General features: G+C 34.7%; 1 non-coding gene across 1 annotated transcript; it reads left to right on the top strand.

Moving 5' to 3' along the window:
* Window positions 1-275: 275 nt before the first annotated feature.
* On the top strand, window positions 276-382 carry LOC115220305. The gene has a single exon (XR_003882504.1). It is a non-coding gene; the product is annotated as a U6 spliceosomal RNA (small nuclear RNA).
* Window positions 383-19403: the final 19021 nt, after the last annotated feature.

Below are 19403 nucleotides of genomic sequence, written 5' to 3'. Positions count from 1 at the left end.
ATTTAAAATCTACTTTTTCTTTATGATGTTTCAACACCAAAGTGTAACTTGTCAAACCAGCTAAATCAGAGCGGAAAATATATAATTAGCGAAATAATTATAATGTAATTAAAATAATACTTTCATAATAATCATAAATTTAAAAAGTCGTTATTTGCACGGTGTACCCGTGTACAGAGAGATATAGAACGATTTGGCAGGTTTAAACGCAGAATATTATGGTCTTTTACTATAAGAAATGTGTTTTTATATGGCTAAAATGGCTCTTCCATGATGTAATCATTTCGGCGGTACATATTCTAAAATTGGAACGATACAGAGAAGATTAGCATGGCCCCTGCGCAAGGATTACACACAAATTCGGGAAGCGTTCCATATTTTTGGGCGCAGGAGTGGCTGTGTGGTAAGTAGCTTGCTTACCAACCACATGGTTCCAGGTTCAGTCCTACTGTTGGCACCTTAGGCAAGTGTTTTCTACTATAGTCTCAGGTCGACCAAAGCCTTGTGAGTGGATTTGGTAGACAGAAGCTGAAAGAAGCCCGTCGTATATATGTATATACATATATGTATGTGTGTATATATGTTTGTGTGTCTGTGTTTGTCCCCTCAACATCGCTTGACAACCGATGCTGGTGTGTTTACGTCCCCGTAACTTAGTGGTTCAGCAAAAGAGACCGATAGAATAAGTACTAGGCTTACAAAGAATAAGTCCTGGGGGTCGATTTGCTCGACTAAAGACGGTGCTCTAGCATGGCCGCAGTCAAATGACTGAAACAAGTAAAAGAGTAAAGAGTATACGCTCTTAGATCAAGTTACTCCCAAAACAATTACAACCAATGGCGTAGTTCAGTGTTAGAGCGACCCCAGTACGCAACTGGTACTTAATTTATCGACCCCGAAGGATAAAAGACAAAGTCGATCTCGGCGGAATCTGAACTCAGAACATAAAGACAGACGAAATACTGCTAAGCATTTCACACGGCGTGCAAACGTTTCTGCCTGCTCTCCGCCTTTTTTAGTAATTTTTCTGCTTTGGGTACTAGGCCTGAAATTTTGGGGGAGGGGGTCAGCCGATTGGATCGATCTCAGTATGCAACTGGTACTTAATTTATCGACCCCGAAAGGCTGAAAAGCAGAGTCGACCTCGGCAGAATTTGAACTCAGAACGTAACAGCAGACGAATTACCGCGAAGCATTTCGTCGGACGTGCTAACGATTCTGCCAGCTCGCCGCCTTTAGTTTCATACATAATGACATTGCTACTGAAGCATGAAATTATGTATATTGCAACTAATATTTCATACAACGAATGAAATATCTGAAGGTGATAATCCCACCATGAACGCAGTCAGATGACTGAAATGTTCAGTCACCGGACAGTAGTCATGGTAGAGCACCACTTTGAAAGGTTTTAGTCGAATAAATCGACCCCAGACCTTATGTTTGGTTTTTAGTGTAGCATTCATGCTGTCGGTCTATTTCGTTGAACCACAATGCAATGGAGACGTGAGATAACCAACACCGGTTGTCAAGCGATGAGGGTGAAGGTGACAGACATAAAGACGCGCGCACACACACACATACACACATACATTTATACTTAGATACTCACACACAAACACATACACATACACACGCACACACACATATATATACATAGATACTCCCACACACACATATTATATCTATATATATAAAACTGATAATGTGTATGTGTGTGTGTGTGTGTGCATCACTAAAACTCGAGACCTGCCCAACCGATTTCATTAAAATTTCACAGATGCACTACTTAGGCCCATGGAGAGACATGTGCCAAAAATTTTCAGCTTCTTGCCAAATGCGAGCCCGGGGCAATCTCTTACACTGTTTCGGTATTATGTGTCAAAAGTGAAACAATAACATCCCTATTGTAATCTGAGATAATAGTTTCACTTGTAATATTTTCACTTTTAACAGTTTCACTATTTATAGTGAAACTATTACCTCACATTATATATTACATTTATACATGCATACATATATATATATATATATATATGTATGTATATATATATATATATATATATATATATATATATGCATATATACATACATGTATATGTTTACATGTATATGTATATATATATATATATATATATATATATATATATATATATAATATATATATATATATAGGATATGAAAGGTATTGGTGTACGCTACGTAAGGGCTATGGATAGACCATGGGTAAGCTCCAGTCTCGATAATTATACGAAAGAGGAGTCGAACGTGGGTCAATTTATATATATATATATATATTTATATATATACATATATATGTACATATATGCATATATATGTATAAACATATAAATTTGTATTTATACATACATACAAATATATATATATAAGAGGTATATAGAGAGCAATACGAAAATGGAGGCAATCAATATGTGCTTCATCAACTTTTAGACATTATATTATGTCAACTTATATATATATATATATATATATATATATATATATATATAAGTTGACATAATATAATGTCTAAAAGTTGATGAAGCACATATTGATTGCCTCCATTTTCGTATTGCTCTCTATATACCTCTTATATATATATATTTGTATGTATGTATAAATACAAATTTATATGTTTATACATATATATGCATATATGTACATATATATGTATATATATAAATATATATATATATATATAAATTGACCCACGTTCGACTCCTCTTTCGTATAATTATCGAGACTGGAGCTTACCCATGGTCTATCCATAGCCCTTACGTAGCGTACACCAATACCTTTCATATCCTATATATATATGGTGTTTCATGTTCTTGTCCATGTCTGTAATTATTTTTACTGTTTACCTATATAATCGGCGGCTACGTATCCACAATTGTCCTTATACGATAAGTATATTTTTTGTCTAGCATTGATACGACTCTTAATCTGTCTCTTTTTCTCTCTCTCTCTCCTCCCTTATTCCCCTTCCTTTCTTTCCCTCTCCATCCGTCTCCCCCCCCCTTCTACGTTTCTCTATCTCTCTCACCTCCAGCCCCTTCGACCTGTCTCTTTCTTCTCCTCCCTCGTCCACCTTCTCTCTCTTTTCATCTGTCCCTTTCTCCTGTCTTTTGTTCTCACGTGATCGCTAGCCGCTGTTGAGCGCTCTTTTCGTTTTCAGCAGCCGCAGAAGCAACACGTATTTGTTCGTCTCCCCGTGGCCATTAGGCACAACTTCACAAGCCAGCCCCATACTCAACTCGTCCTGTCGAAAGACCCTTGTCCTACGTCCTGGTTTTGTTTGTTGTTTATTTTTTTTTTTATTTTTACCGTTATTGTTTTTACGTTTTTGTATTCTTATTGGTGTCACGTATTCTGTATTTTTGTTTATGTACTTCGTTCGTTTTCCGTCCTCGCGTTGTATACATTCGAGGCTTTCTTCCAGGGGATCTAATGCGCTTGGCTTAGATTTCCCTTGGCGGGCTGGCCATATCGGAGCAATCTCAGGATTAATCAGCCGAAATTGCTAAGATGATCTGGTTCTTGACTGATGACTGAAGGCTTCGAATGTCCCGTCCTGTGGTTCTTGTGTCGTCTCTGTGGTGTTTCATGTTCTTGTCCATGTCTGTAATTATTTTTACTGTTTACCTATATATATATATATAATATATATATATATATATATATATATATATATATATATATATATATCAGAGGTGAGGACCGAAATCCTTCAAAGGAATGTCAAATATCCAAGTCTGCCAGTACACTTAAAGTAAAGAATATATATATATATATATATATATATATATATATATATATATATATATATATATTAATAAATAAAACATATGCATATATATATACATATATGTACGTACCTACCTCTACATGTATATATACACGCATATATGAGTACAGGACACCAAAAAAACGTAGAACACAATGAGAAACGAAAACATAGACACAAACCCAAGGAACTGGACATTTTCCTTAAACAACAACAAAAAAAAAGAGTACAGGACAAATAACACAAGGAAAAAAACCCTTCTTCAGTCACCATGGTTTCATCTACTCTACGTTTCGAAGGTGAAGGCGAGACGTATCTTCGATAGAAACTTTCCTTCCTGCGAAAAGCAAATCAAATAAAATTTGAGATCTTTTTGCAGAGGGGTAAAAATGGTAACAAAAACAGGACTTTAACGACAGTACAAAATATAAGCAGTAAAAGACAGGACAAGGTAAATAACAAGACAAGAAGGGCTGTTAAGCCGAACGAAAAAAAGTATTACGAACGCTATTTCTTTGGACGGCGAAGGGAGCAAAGAAAATTGCCGTCCACACCCCAAGAAGGTCAGGCAAGAAAGAAGGTGGCAAGGCTCTCGTCGCGGGTTAACGGCGGGAGGGAGGAGGAGGAGTAAGAGAAAGGGAGAGAAGAAAGGGGAATGGTTGTGAGGAAACCAGAAAGAATGTAGAATGAGAGAGAGGGAGAGAGAGAAAGTGAAGAATGAGGGAGAGGGAGAGACAGTTAAGTAGAAGAAAAGGAAATCAGAGAATGAAGGCTGAGAAAGGGAGGGGACAGAAAGGTTAAGAGTGCGCATCAAAATTAATATCAAGAACAATCTTACTTAGAAAGGGATGCGTGCGTTCCGTCATATTAATAAATAAAACATATGCATATATATATATACATATATGTACGTACCTACCTCTACATGTATATATACACGCATATATGAGTATATAAAATGCATTTTCAGTATATGCAAACACAATAAATGAAGTGTAAGGAAAGGAAAAATTGTAGATGTAGACGAACTTTAATTCACAATCCAGGTTGGTACAGAACCAATATACATTCTACAAATCACGTCATATGTAAAAAAACAATATGAGTTTGTTTTTGAAGCGTTGAAATGTATTGAAGAGCAATTAGAAAGATATATTCTTTCAACACGTAATAACAGAACAGTATATACCGGTGTTTTCCGAAAATCCGCCCAGGGCTGTTAAACGCAAAATTCTATTTTACTAAACAATTTTTTGGCTTAAATAACCGCCCACCTATAATAAGCGTCCACGGGTGGTAATATGGAAGTAAAATATTTCACCTAGGAAAAACAAAGATATTCTGAAAAACCATATTTATTTTATACAATTCCATTAAACTTCTATCGTTTCAGTTATCAGATATTCAGACACAAAGTAACTGAAACAGCCTTGAAAGAAGTAGCATATTAAAAAATATTCTGATGTTAACAATGGATCTATTAGGAAATATTGAAAATTAAACTGTTGAAAACATGAATAGAAGCCTCGTATGAACAAATAATGTCCTTGGGCATTTATGGTAGAATAATAACCGAATAGTTTCAAGTTAAATATCATGAATTTCTTCACTTGTTGCTTGGTCATAATTCACATCATAGCAAATTTCATTTACTTGTATCTCATCTTCTTCAATTTTATCATTATGTGCATCTGGTGAATTTACCTCAAGGCCAGACAAAACATCCTGTAAGCGTGAGTTTAAGAGGCTATTCTCTACATTCTGTCCACGAGGAGCAATTCTACAACATTCAAAAGCACGCTTTATACTTTCTTCATTTAAAGTGACAACAGTTTAGGTCACAAGCTTCACTATCTCTTGATAAGAAGGTTTTTGCGATATCCTTTATTTGTATACTTCTTTTTGCCGTTTGAAAACCAATTTTCCCATTCAGCACGAAGGGCTTTCTTGAAAGAACAAATAATTGATACATCTGTAACGGCAAGAAATTGTTTTCTTTTGGTGTGGTTAGGTTACCAATTGTAACAGGAGAAATTGATTAATGAACAATTTTATGAAATGTTAGAGTCAGCAGTTGTGACGATAAGAGTTTGTTATTAAAACGGCAAGTTGTAAAATGTGTAAGATGAACAATGCATGAAGTTTTAAGGAAATGTTTACTTACCGTTACGTTTCAATACCTTGCCTCGACGGGCAGGTTGATAAAGCCAAAAGCATGCGAAAGTTAGATGCGGCAGAATGTTTGAGTTTAGGTTCTCTTCATTGTTTAGTAGTAATTGCGGAGACAGATAGAATGATGTTGTAAGAGAACAGAATTAGAGCTAGAGAGAAGTGTTGGATGTTGTCTGACAGTAAATTTCATTTCTCTCGCTGACCATTATCTTTAGTAGCTACATTCCTTGTGGTCATGATTCTTGCAGTCCTTTCCTTAACTCTGTTGAGTTGTCACGACTGTGACGAACTTGGTTGAGTCGTCACCCGGCTGGTGACTAACTGATTTTTGCTTGGGGTAAGCTTGCTTATATAAAGATCCAGAAGGATAGATATATTATTTGAGAACAATAGATTTAGTTGGTGGTTTTGTTATCTATTCTAGCTTTTGGTGAAGTAGAAGAGGTTAGAAAGGGTCAAGTGGTGAAGACATTATTTCGGCCTAGCAAAAGGCATTTGGAAGATGTAAAACTACTGTCAGAAAAAAACCATTATTCCATCATGGGAAAAGTTCTGTAGCAGTGTTAATTTAAATTTGGCTGTGGTGGATCGAATCCACTTCATGCATGCAAGATTCGCTACACATCTAATGGCTGCAAGTAAGATGTTTTAGGAGGTATAAGTTTGAGAATTGTATTCCTACTTTTGAACACTTCTAGGAGTTCTGTTTTCTTGTGCACTGAGCATTCATCCATGAATAGCACTGAATTTTGAGCATAGAATAGTTGTGCTGTTTTCTGCCCAAACACTTTGTCAGCCCACAGCTCCATGAGTTCATATGTGATTGATCCCTTGTTGGAGACTGTTAGGTAAATATTCTTTGGGACCTTGATTTTAGGCATGATTTTTAATCCTTTAAGGATAATCATTATTTTCAACACCTTTCCTACAGCATTAACACACAACACAGCAGTAAAACGAAATTTGGTAGCACCACAGTCGCTAGCATCTATGGTTGTTGAACTCAACATGTCTACGTATACAGGTGTTTCATCCATATTATAAATCTGGTCAGTATCCTTATCTGCTGTTAATACTGGAATGCTATCTAGATAGTCACTGGCAATTTGTACCTTTTCTCTAAGTGTTTTATTGTCTGCTTTACCAACATGAGTAATCTTTCTCACAGTCAGTTTTTTTCCGTTTCATGAAATTGAAAATCCATTTATCAGAACATCTAAAGCTGTTCATTTCAATTCCAAACCTTTTTGCCAATTCAAAAGTATATTCCCGTAAACAGTGATAATTTACAATTATATTGTTTGCCCGCTGAACAACAATCCACTGTAAGAGTTCAATCTCTAGATCTCTACCTCCACCAATTGATCTGCACCTCCTCTTGTCTGACATGGATTAACTCAGTTTCTTTTGTGCACCATTCTCTCAATCGCTTTCTATCAATACCTGTCTCTTGACACAGCAGATGAATTGCCAGAATGTTCTTTCACTCGTTTAATAGCACTCAATTTTTCACTAATGGTATATGATCGTTGAAAACGTTTTGATATATTATCTTTCGACTCCATTATTGGGAATAAAAATCCTTTGAATTTATCTACAAACGTAGAGCAAATGAACGTCTAAATAGAATGTGGAATCAAGAACACTAACTCTGTTTCAAATTTTAACCTCAAATAATCACCCATCCAAATAAACGCCCATGGGCGGATTTTCGGAAAACCCCGGTTTTTTCTGCTCTCAAAAGGATTTTATCCTTGGATCTTTTCGCTTTGACCGGCAGATTTTTAAAATAATTTCTTGGTAACTAAACACTTTTAACCTTCATATACTGGTAGAATGTGTTTATAAAACATCTTTTTCTCTTGGCTTTCTTGAGAAAATTCTGTAGTTTGTAAGCTATTTGTTGTTTAATTTCTTGCATTTCGGCAATTTCAACCAATCAATGACGTCTATTGAGGTGAATTCAATTTCTGCCATAGTCTGTCAACAACAATAATTTGCGGTGTCATACGAAAATGTCACGGTTATTTATGACATATTTCATATCAGTTATGTTCGCATGAATAAAAGCTTATCGTTATTAAACTTTTATAAAGTGAAAAGATCCTTATCCTTTCTATATACTGTTAAGTATTTATGTATTGAAAAATATCTTTCTACTTATTCTACAAATTGCTTCAGAGTCTAATTAATTCCAAAGACAAAAAAACGAAAAACTCTTCAAGAAATAAAAATTAGATTCTTCGTCAGGAATTACATACTGGTATGAATAATTACGACCAACAAAAATATACAAAGACCTTTCATAGCCCAGACGGGAATGAACAAATTATAATAGAATGAAAGATAACTAGAACGCCAAATATTCAAAACCAGAAATATATATATTAAAAAAAAAACACTCCAGCGTTTTATTAACATTACAACTCACGATATGTAAATATCTAGAAAAATCAGATAAATTTAATGAAACAAAAATTAACTACAAAAAATAAGAGTGTTATCTAATCAAAAATTAAAATTAATAACTACAAACCGATATATTATCCACTAAAAAGTAATAAATGTCCTAATTCAAAGTTTAAAATATTGTAATATAAAACGAAATTGAAAATAAAAATAAAAACAAAAGAAAAACAACAAAAAAAACAATTCTTTTGTTTACAAAATAGCCTTCTACAAGTAAAACAGTAGAACGGAGAAAGAGAAAGAGTAGCATCAGTGAAGGGAGAGGAGAGAAAAATAGTAATACAGTGAAGGAGAGGTAGAGAGTAATAGCCATGACTGATAGAGTGAGAGAAGATAAGAACCGTTTGAGAAAGAAGAACGCGGAGTGTATCCTCTGTTCTTAACATATGAATGAGAAAGGAAGGGGCGAATAAAGTGAAAACCTCCATTCAACTCTGTGTGAGTATATGCGTATATGTGTGTGTATGAAAAAGAGAGATATGTGAATGTTTGTGTGTGCGCGTGCATCTGTGTGTATGTGTGTGTGTGAGTCAGTGTGTGCGTGCGTAATGGAAACGTACAACTCTGAAAATTAAAAAAGTCTGACATCATTCCAATTTTGTTTGAGTATGTGTGTGTATGCGTGCGTTTGGGAAATATGTGAGCGTTGTATCTGTAAAAATTCTGTACTGCATTTTGTAGCTTGTTTAAATAACAATTAGCCTTCAATTACAAACGGCACGGGGTCAACTAATAAATAGATACATATATAGAAATATCAAAACGGTAGTAAGATAATAGATAATTAAATGAATTAAATGTAAAAATCCACCGTTTCCCAATCACAGATGAACCAAAATTAAAAATACTCACAATATCTTGAAAATTAAATTAATTTTTTTTTAGATTAAAAAAATTATAAAATTAAAAAAAAATTTTTTTAATAAAAGAAACAATGAGAGAGGAACCAACTTGAGTACTAAATACAAAGGGTGAAACCGAAATTATCAAACTCTCAAAAACCACTAAATCAAAATAAAACTAGATAGAATATAACACCTCTAATAGACATCACCGTGATCACCGTGACCGACCACGCTATCAGATGTTGTTACACATCGCTGGTCACAATGCGCTTCGCATTGTTTTAGCCTTCAAATGACGCCACCCCGCTGGCTAAGCGAGCAGGCCAACAGAAGAAAGAGTGAGAGAAAGTTGTGGCGAAAGAGTACAGCAGGGATCGCCACCACCCCTTGCCGGAGCCTCGTGGAGTTTTAGCTCAATAAACACTCACAACGCCCGGTCTGGGAATCGAAACCACGATCCTACGACCGCGAGGCCATTGCGCCTCCATAATAGACATACTTAATTGAAATATTTAAACACATATTCATTCCTATGAATATAGAAAAAAACTCTTTTCAGATTTAGAGTTTAACAGCCTTCTTCTAGAAAAAAGAATAAAAAATAATTCCTCAGAACAAAGAGAGCAGAACTTATTACCAATCCTATAAGCCGGGGCCGTCCCCCAAATGCTCCATTCAATAAAGTACGTTTTATTTATTATCTTTAAGATTCCAGATAAAATTACTAAAACTAGTAGAAGCCCTATTTCTGTCCCTAAAATAATGGCAATGATTTGGAACCCTCTTCTTAATATAATTTGCAGAGGAACCAATATAAAAGTAATCATTACCCTCAGAAATAACTATTTCTTACTACCCACAAGGGCTACACACAGAGGGGACAAACAAGGACAGACAAACGGATTAATTCGATTACATCGACCTCAGTGCGTAACTGGTACTTAATTTATCGACCCCGAAAGGATGAAAGGCAAAGTCGACCTCGGCGGAATTTGAACTCAGAACGTAACGGCAGACGAAATATGGTTACTCATTTCGCCCGGCGTGCTGACGCTTCTGCCAGCTCGCCGCCTTCAGAAATAACTTTAACTTGATAGACGACTTCCTTACGCTTACAAAAATGACCAAATAAACAATTTTCTTTGTTTTTACAATCACAAAGGAAATTCTCACCCCTACTTGCACCTTCAACAATTGAATTATCCATTAAGTGAAAGGCTATTACCTCCACTATTATTGAAATTTATATAAGAATTCAAACTATCGTTACCAAACCGGCTATTAGGAAAGTCATTAACATTGGTACTCATGGAATCAGTCTCGCTAGAATTAACCAAGTTATCGCGAAGATAAAAACTGGATAATTTCTTTCCATTAATAGAAGAAATAATCTGAGATCAATTCTGAGAGACCGAAAAAGCAACCTTAATGGATCTCGGATTCAAAACCTCATTACATTTCCTTTTTTATTAAAGTGTTTTAGAAACAATTGATACACGGCTCCAACTAAGTTTCTTTTTAATTAACTGGCATAGGGAATAACATACCATATAATGTTACTCTTGTCCAAAACTAAATTAGAATGGCCTAGCTTATTCACCTTATAGACCAATTTAGAATTATAACCTTTTATCACATAATTATATTTATATTTGCGGACATTAGTAACTGGACTTAGAGGATTACTCTCACAGTAGTTATGCCCACTTTCTGATTCATATTTACCCTTTCGTTTAGATTTGGGACATTTAAAATCAAATCCATAACCATTACTAGTAAGTTTCGATTTATCAGTATATTCATTGCTAGAAATATCTAGACATTCTATTTTCATATTGCAATCAGCCTGATTATAGTAATCCGAGTTGCTATCGAAAACTTCCTTACAAGAAGATAAGGCAGAAATTCTTCTAGAAATATTGTAAATTAGAAATATAGATACATACACACACACACACACACACATATATATATATATATATATGTGTGTGTGTGTGTGTGTGTGTGTGTGTGTAAAAGCGCGCGCGCACACAGACATTATAAATATATATGTATATATGAGATCAGAGATTGTGTGTCGTTTCAAAATATATAGTATTTGCAAGTGGAGAGAGCGTTCATGACAAACTTGTGGTTGTCTCACAATGAGGACGGATAACATTCAGAAACCTAGGTCTGTGAGCATCACGTAAGGCTAGAGATGGGAGCGATGACCTCACAGCAAATGCTCTACGTACACAAATTGTGTGTCGATAGCCAGCTGGAAAAGATGTTTTCCTGGGGCTAAAACAACAGTAGCATCGTCCTTTATAGGACTGCCACATTCTGTTGGCATATAAACATTAAAACGAAAAACAAGCACAAGAAAAAGACAACAACGTGATACGTAGCACATGCAAAGTATTAGCAGACACTCGGGTAAAAAAAAAGAAAGATGGTTTTACGTTTCGAGCAAAGAACTTCGTCAGGAACAGGAGACGAAAGAAAGTCCAAATACAGACATACCTCACCCTACGTCATTAATTGTTTCCGGGGGACACGACTTGAGTCGTAAAATGACTTAAGGTGAATTAACTTGTCTCTAGGCTAGGCTAGGTCGAATTTACTTATCTCCAGGCCAAACCGATAATAACCATTCCCAGTTCTGTACTTTATTTATGAATGCATTTCTACTAATATATGGTTAATAAAAGCTTATTTTAAGCTTACAAACAAAACGAATAATTATTTTTTAATACAGTACAGTAAAAAAAAGTAATCTAGATTTACGAATACAATTTGGCAGTGTTTACTGTACATCACGGACGCTTCATTTATGAAGGCAGTTTGCAATAAAACAGTAAAATAAAAACCTTTTTTAAGCTTTAAAAACAAATTCAATAATAATTATTATTATTTCGCTATTGTAAAAAAAAACTAAATTATTGTAAATTTACCAATACGTACATACAATTAAGTGATATCGTGATTTCATGATGTCGTTCACTAAGCTACACTTCTTTATGGTGTGTATCTTAACATTTACTGTACATGTTTTAATATAATTTTATATGCTTTTAATCTTATTTATTGTACAGTAACATGATTTTATGTGCTTTTCTAGTGATTTTACGATTCCAATATTTGTGGCGGACCGACGTAAAGTCGAGTAAAATTACTTAAATTGATTTCTATTTCTATTACTTTTGAAAACCGATGTATAATCGAGAACAACTTAATCGAAACGACTGAAGCCAAAGTATGCCGTATATATATATAATATATATATATATATATATATATAATCGAGAACAACTTAAATCGAAACGACTGAAGCCAAAGTATGCCTGTATATATATATATATATATATTATATATATATATCTATATTATATATATATATATATATAATAATATATATATATATATATATATATATATATATATATAAATTAGAAAAAAAAAACCTTTTATCAATTCAAAATGAACAATTAAATACACCATCTAGAAAATTACATATAATAAAAATATAAAAAATAAAATAACAATAATATACCGATGATTAAGTAAATTGCAAAATAATAATAAAAACGTATATATTTGGCATATAATAAATATATTTTTCTATCTATCTATCTATTTATCTCTCTCTCTCTCTCTCTCTATATATATATATATATATATATATAACTTACTGGGAGAACAGAAAGGAAACGAAACGAAACGAAACGACGCGAGGGCGCTCAGTCATGCAATAATATGATAAATAAAATATATGCATACATACATACATATATGTACGTACCTACATCTACATGTATATATACATGCGTATATAAATATATATACGTGAGTACAGGACACCACAAATAGACGTAGAACTCAACGAGAAACAAAACGTAAAAACAAACATGGAAACGGACCTTTTTTTAACAACGAAAAAAAAACAGAGTACAAGACAAACTACACAAGGAAAAATTCCCTTCATCAGCTGTCCCTAGTTCGACTCCATGCGTGTTTCGAAGGTGAGGACATATAGATAGATAGATAGATAGATAGATAGATAGATAGATAGATAGATAGATAGATAGATAGATAGATAGATTTATTATATGTGTGTATACATATATATATAGATAGATAAATAAATATATTTATTTATATATATATATATATAAATTATAGAATATATATATACTAATAATATAAGGGAGTATGTCCAAATTACAAGGAAAAATTATCTCTAATTTATATATATATACATATAAATAAATATATCTATTTATATATATACTAGCAGTATCGCCCGGCGTTGCTCGGGTTGTAAGGGAAATAACTATATAAGCATTTTTAGAGAGTTATAGCCCAAAAAATAGCAAAAAAATGCATTAAAAATTGAAAAAAAATTAAGGTAAATTTTTTTTTTAAATCGTTGACACATCGTAGATATTTTTAGAGAGTTACTTCTCCTATATATAAAAGCGAAAAAAATGCATTAAAATGGAAAAATATGATGGTAATTTTTTTTAAATCGTAGACTTATCGTAGACGCGCGCTAATACCCAGAAGGGCTCGATATGAATCACGACTATAAGATACCCGCTTTTGGTTAAACTGCACCGCAAAATGTGGGAGTAGTAGTTACGAATCTAAATCGTAGGAGACAGACACACAACTTCACTCTTATATAAAGATGCTTTTTTTTCAGTCATAGAGTTAGATTTATGAAGGTCTTCAGTAGAAAATCCTTCGAATTCTGACTCGCTGCTTGATATAATGAAATTCGTATCCATTTTTTGTCAGAATTACAAATTTTGAAAACACAATAGGAACAAATTTCGGAAAAAAATCTCCCATAATTCACGGAATTAAAATTACACTCGATTTTTGTACAAAACTGTATTTGAAGTGTTTACGAAGTATAATACGTGTTTTCACGAATGTACTAAAGAGATTTACTCTGATATTCTCATTTAAATATGAATAGGTAAATTCGGGCGGTTTGGTAACGAAAGGGTTAAACGGATGCATACATTTTAATAACTATATAAAGTGTCAGTGTCGTCTGTTATACATAAACACTGTTTCATACTTTCAGTTTAGTCTTCCTCAAATCACTCTGTCGCTATTTACTCTCTTCCAAGAACATTTTCACTCACTCTTATCTCTTAGCTTGCCATACATTACTCATGTATCTATCAGCGTGATAGACAGAAACAAATATTACATCTAGTTTCACTTTATTCGTTGCACACTGTGTGTGTGCGTTTGCGTGTGCTGTAAACCAGACTAAGAAAAGCATTTGACATACACACCAGAATGTGAGTTTTCTGTAAATTTTGCTTAATTGGAGTTTAAATTTTAAAAACTGGACCTGGCATGACCCGATGCATTCTACTCTTAAAAATGCTAGGTAAATTGTAATTGAAGAAATCCTATATTGTAGATTTCTATAAGTGACAAAGGGAGGCAGATAAAATCTGCCTTTTATAATAAGAGATATATATAAATTAGAGATAATTTTTCCTTGTAATTTGGATATACTCCCTTATATTATTAGTATATATATAATTATAGAATATATATATATATTTATAAAATATATATATACATATATAGTCTATGATTATAAGCATAATTATAATTAGGGGTTAGCTAATTGCTTCGCCACACACCGAATTTAGAAATAACAGTTAAAATACCATTCCGCTACCATAAATATCTCACAGACAATAAAACACTTTTTTTACGTAGACAAAGAGAAAAAATAACGAATCCATACGATTTAGATTGGCTACATACGCATTTTGGGATCAAAGTAAAGTTATATTTACTTACTTATTTCACCTCATCAGTGCAGCATTTCAAATATAAATTTGAGAGTGTTAGTATTAAATATGTACGCGATCAAACATCATCGCATAACTGATATTCAACTAGCCCTTACAAACACACACACACACACATATATATATGAAATATATATATATGAAATATATATATATGATAAAAGAAGGAAAATGCGCATAGTTAAAATAGTTTTAATATATTTTTTATGTGAAACAGCATTGTGTTTGTCGACCGGTTCCGCTTTCGCTAATCATGACATTGAAATTATTGTAATTTCGTATTTTCTTAAGAAGATTTTAGTCCATGGTGTGTAAAATCTTATTAAAAAAATGCAAAATTACAATAATTTCAATGTCATGATTAGCAAAAGTGAAACTGGTCAACAAACACAATACACTTTCACTTATAAAATATATTAAAACTATGTTAACTGTGTGCATTTTCTTTCTTTTATTTCATATATATATATATTGCACTACAACTCACAATGCGGGGGTAATTGAAATTCTCCTCCCTTTTTCCTCCTATACATACATAAATATATATATATATATAGAAAGAGAGAGAGAGAGAGAGAGAGAGAGAGAGAGGTTAAGAGAGGTAATGGTGTCATTGAGACCCCAAAATGCCAGGTAATGCTGAATAAATGCTGTAGATACACCATAGTTAAGTTCCAAGTTCGGTGATTATGCGAATAAGAGGTTCAACGTTGTTCATATGTCAGCGTGTGTATATAATTTTTTTTTCCTAATGAGATAAAAAAAAACCAAGACTCTGTAGATTTTAGAACATTTATAAATATATATATTTTATATATATAAAATCCAAATTCACTCTCAAAGCTTTGGTCGGCCTGAGGGTATGGCAGAAGACACTCGTCCAAGATGCCATGCAATGGGACCTTAGGCAAGTGTCTTCTACCACGGCCACGGGTTGAAAAGCTTACTTCTTGCCGCACACCCACGCCTTTGATTTAAAACAAAATAAATTAATATATCAAAATAGCTTTGTTATCCACGACGACCAAGCTGTATGATTGCATGCAAAGGCAAGTTTAAAGGTACAGACGAGACAAGACGTGATATGATCGAAGATTGTCTCACAGATTGTTTAGATTAAGAGATTTGGTAGCGAAGTATTTCTCAATTTTCGGAGCCAAAATGCCTGAGTTTATCGTACGTGTCATAATTTTTTTTTTGATAAACCCGTTCACACTAGACAATATTAATTAAAATGTTTTAAAGTATTGATTAAACAGATGCTATATAATGCCTCAAACACCAAAACACTAAATATGCCACGCAGTATAATGGTTTAAATTTAATAAGACTTCTTATCTTGTGTTTTAATGGGAAGTTGGATGATGCGGAAATTCGTATTTGGTTTGCATGATTATCATCCCCAAGTCGAACACGCAAGCGGTTCTTGGTTAAATGTAATACTGAGAATACCTACCTGTTTACATGAGTGTGAGAAACAGTTATGCAGTTTTCAAGGCATGATGCTTCAAAGTGAACACTTTTAATATGTTTTTCAATTTGTATGTAGATTTATAAAGTGGAGGCGCAATGGCCCAGTGGTTAGGGCAGCGGACTCGCGGTCATAGGATCGCGGTTTCGATTCCCAGACCGGGCGTTGTGTGTGTTTATTGAGCGAAAACACCTAAAGCTCCACGAGCTCCGGCAGGGGATGGTGGTGATCCCTGCTGTACTCTTTCACCACAACTTTCTCTCACTCTTACTTCCTGTTTCTGTTGTACCTGTATTTCAAGGGGCCGGCCTTGTCACTCTCTGTGTCACGTTGAATATCCCCGAGAACTACGTTAAGGGTGCACGTGTCTGTGGAGTGCTCAGCCTCTTACACGTTAATTTCACGAGCAGGCTGTTCCGTTGATTCGGATCAACCGGAACCCTCATCGTCGTAACCGACGGAGTGCTTCCAAAAACAAAAAAAGATTTATAAAATTCCAAAATAGAAAATCTATTAAGTTTGACTATATCAAAGTTTGTGAAGGCGCATGGACTGGTGATTAGGCTGTTGCACTCATGATCGCCAGATCGTGGGTTCGATTCCCTGACTGGACAACGCGTTGTGTTCTTGAGCAAAACACTTCATTTCACATAGCTCCAGTTCCTCTTCTATCAGTGGGGAATGTTGGCCTGCTCGCCTAGCCAGCGGAGTGGCGTCATTTGAAGGCTAAATCAATGCGCATTTTGACCAGCGATGTGTAATATCATCTGATAGCCTGGTCGGTCGTGTGATCGCGTGATATCAAAGTATTATCCGATAACTCGAGTTGTGAGTTATCACAAGTTTCGGAGTTTCGCATATAGTTCGTGATTTTGTGAATCGCGAAACTTCTGGAAATTTATCTGAAAAATTGAAGCACCCTCCATTATAGATTCTGGTTACTGTTGTTTCACTGTTGGAAAATGTACCATGGCATGTTTTGTTTTACAGTTGAGTTACGGACAATTGCTGCAACGATTCAGACTCCCGATATTGGCATTCATCCTCATCATCGTCGTCGTCGTCAGCAGCAATAGCAGCGACAGAATTGTTATCGTCATCGTCAACATCATCATCATCATCATCATCATCATTGTCGTGGTCGTCGTGGTCGTCGTCGACGTCATCATCATCGTCGTCGTCGACATCATCATCGTCGTCGTCGTCGCCATCATCATTATCATCATCATTACTATCATCACCACGTATAATGATCGTCTATTGATTACAACTTACTCTCGAATCAGGCACGATGATGAACGTGTCTCATTTTCCGTGCTATCACCACTGGTATCCTAGGTTCATGCGCAGTCATGGTACCATTATCCTCCAAGATCTTAAGCGTTGCTTTGGAAAGACACCCACAGTTTATCCTTCCATTGGTTGGTTCTCAAATGATGATTTGGTCGGCTGGAAATTTTCGAAGTTTCAGTTAGTGTCTGTTATTCTGTTCGTCAGATGAAGTGGAGTAGTTGATATAGGGTTACTCGTTGGTAATTTCTATATTCAGCTGACGCTGAAGATCGCCCATGTAGTCCGTGTGTAATAGCCTCTGAAAAATTTGTTCATGGACCAAAGTAAGTGATTAGCTTATTCGAACTTTGTAATTTCAAACCTTGATAATTTAAGTGGTTAGTAATAGCAACCGAAAATACCAAATCACAGCCATTTTTTTTTCATCCTTTTGATTCCATAACAAGAACGACTAACTTACATAAAGAATTTCAGTCATCTTGAGCATGCGCTCTTTGCTTTTCCAACGAACCTAACAGTGGTACAGTAAGTCACCAAGGCAGCGAGCTGGCAGAAACGTTAGCTCGTCGGGCGAAATGCTTAGCGGTATTTCGTCTACCGCTACGTTCTGAGTTCAAATTCCACCGAGATCGACTTTGCCTTTTATCCTTTCGGGGTCGATTAAATAAGTACCAGTCACGCACCGGGGTCGATATAATCGACTTAATCCGTTTGTCTGTCCTTGTTTGTCCCCTCTGTGTTTAGCCCCTTGTGGGTAGTAAAGAAATAGGTATTTCATCTGCCGCTACGTTCTAAGTTCAAATTCCGCCGAGATCGACTTTGCCTTTCATCCTTTCGGGGTCGATTAAATAAGTACTAGTTACGCACCGGGGTCGATATAATCGACTTAATCCCTTTGTCTGTCCTTGTTTGTCCTCTATGTGTTTAACCCTTTGTGGGTAGTAAAGAAATAGGTACAGTAAGTCACCAGATTCTGCTTCGATTTTCTTCAAAATTTTTGCAAATTCTTTATGTTCAGCTCATCATTTTGCTAGCGCTTCATAGTGTTCATTCTCAGAGAATGTATTCATGTTTTGTTGGTTAATACGATAAAGACACAATATCAAGATATTAGAATCCGCTTGGCAGTTGTCCAGTTCTTGCTTGATTAATAACAAGACGTCCTTTACGAGATCATACTCAGGACAGTGCAACTTATGGCATCGACTTCGCTGAGAGCAAATCGAAATCACTTATCGGTGATTCGACCCAGTAAAAAAAAAAAAATTACCTTCAGCAATCCCATTAATCGATTTTAAAACAAATATACGTTCTCGTAAAGTAAAATTTTCCGTTATCGTGTATACAAAGACAGACATTTGTGTTGCATTTATTTTATCAAATATCCCATTTACAGTTATTGAATAATTAAATCCTGATGCTACTTGTTTCAAGGATGCTTAGATAGCATTAACCGTGTCGTTTATGAGGAGAGGAATTGTCCTCCGATGTAAACTAATATTATCAAATATTTGACTTTTGCTGGTGTTTAAATTCGT

This window comes from Octopus sinensis, linkage group LG1 (genome assembly GCF_006345805.1).
Source record: "Octopus sinensis linkage group LG1, ASM634580v1, whole genome shotgun sequence".
In the NCBI taxonomy this organism is placed as follows: Eukaryota; Metazoa; Mollusca; class Cephalopoda; order Octopoda; family Octopodidae; genus Octopus; species Octopus sinensis.
The sequence above is the reverse complement of the archived record's forward strand: the minus strand, read 5'-3'. Positions and strand labels throughout refer to the sequence as shown.